Below are 2068 nucleotides of genomic sequence, written 5' to 3'. Positions count from 1 at the left end.
TCTCTCTCTCTCTCTCTCTCTCTCTCTCTCTCTCTCTCTCTCTCTCTCTCTCTCTCTCTCTCTCTCTCTCTCTCCCTGTTCGTCCACTTACCTTCACAAAAACATCCCACACAGATTTTGGAATACAAATTAAACATTAGGTGAACAGGGCACATTTAGCCAGAGGTTTGTTCGTTATTACGATGTGCACTCACCTAATTGTGCTTTCGGGAAGTTGAGTTTCCGCTCTTGGATCCCGCCTCGCAGCTATAGGTCTATTGGTGTACTGGTGTACAGGTTCCAGAGTCTATTGGGCTCAATTATATCTACATTTGAAACTGTGTATAGAGTCTGTTTCCACCACATCCTTTAAGAAAATATTATTTCTAATGTGTCTGTGGCTCATTTGTTCTCGTACTGTGTCCCCTATTGCGAGTACCACCCGTGTTAAATAATCTGTCTTTATCCACCCTATGAGTTCCCCTTAGAACTTTGTATGTGGTAATCATGTCTCCCCCTAACTCTTCTGTTTTTCAGCGACGTGAGGTTTACTTCATGCAACCTTTCCTCGTAACTCTTACCTAACAGTTCTGGGACCTGTCTGGTGGTATACCTCTAAACTTTCCCTAACTTGGTCTTGAACTTGACGATACTGACTGGAACTGACTCCAAGATTCGTCTGACATATATGGTATATAAGGTTCTAAATAATTCCTTAGGCAGATTTCTAAAGGCAGTTCTTATGGTGGCCAATCTTGCATATGCCGCTGATGATATCTATGTGAAGCGGGCTCCAGCGGACAGGTCCTGATCCATAGTCGGTTCTTAAAGGAATTCTTCTCCTATTTCATACTTTGTGTCCGGCCTCCTGCTCCCTAAACCTACTTCTGTGTGTGTGTGTGTGTGTGTGTGTGTGTGTGTGTGTGTGTGTGTGTGTGTGTGTGTGTGTGTGTGTGTGTGTGTGTGCGCGTGCATGTCTGCAAGAAATATATAGCAGATATGATAGAGAAATAATAACGAGTCAGTACATTAATTAGGCGATGGTCAGACAGGTGGGGCCCAAGAGCTTACAGTTTGTTCCAGCAGGCACAAATAATCAAATTTAAATACCAACACACACACACACACACACACACACACACACACACACACACACACACACACACACACACACACACACACACACACACATATATAAAGGGGCCTTGCGGCTGAGTGGGCAGTGCTCTGGGGTTGTAGTCTTAAGGGACCGGGTTCGATTCCCGGCCAAGGCGGAAACAAATAGACAGTTTTTCTTTCACCCTGATGCACCTGTTCACCTTGCAATAAATAGGTACCTGGGAGTTAAACAGCTGCTACGGACTGCTTCATGGAGATGTATATGTGTGTGTGCGTGTTAGAGAGAAATATATGTAGTAGATATATGTAGCAAATACACACACACAAAAACATCATATTCACCTGTGAAAGAAGTGACAGACAGATGACTTAAGAATGCTGTCATCCTTATCATCTCCCTCCTTCATTGGTTGCTTCCTCCTCAGCACCTCTTCCTCCCCCTCTTCCTCTTCCTCCCCCTCTTCCTCTTCCTCCTCGGTAGCACTCCTCCTCATCTTGCTCTTCCTTGCGGACATAATATGTACACTTTCCACATCTTTCCCTAACTTTCTAATTGACTTTCTTTCGCTGTCTCCATCTGAAGGCTCGCCGACTAGCGAACTCCCTTTGTCCGTTACCTTGTCCGAAGGCTTCGGCGCGAGAAGCCAAGAGTTCTCCCTCGTGTTATCGTTGTCGAAACCAGATGGAGGCGATTTTCCGCGAGTGAGGTCCACAATTTGGCCACGGAAGCGGGGCTTGGGAGGTAGTGGGGGTGGAGAGGAGCGTTGAGGGCGTGCGGGCGTGTGGGCGTGTGAACGGGAGTACGTTGAACGAGGGCGTGGAGGTCTATCGGGACCCACGCCCGCGGGAAATTGACTCCCATTGAGCGCAAACATTCTTCAACGCAAGAGGAACGCTACCGCTCAAGCGAGCGCCCCCTCTCTCAAGTCCTCTCAAGTTGCACTCGTGTTGATCTACACGGTAACTTAAC

Source organism: Procambarus clarkii, chromosome 81 (assembly GCF_040958095.1).
Source record: "Procambarus clarkii isolate CNS0578487 chromosome 81, FALCON_Pclarkii_2.0, whole genome shotgun sequence".
Lineage (NCBI taxonomy): Eukaryota > Metazoa > Arthropoda > Malacostraca > Decapoda > Cambaridae > Procambarus > Procambarus clarkii.
The sequence above is the reverse complement of the archived record's forward strand: the minus strand, read 5'-3'. Positions refer to the sequence as shown.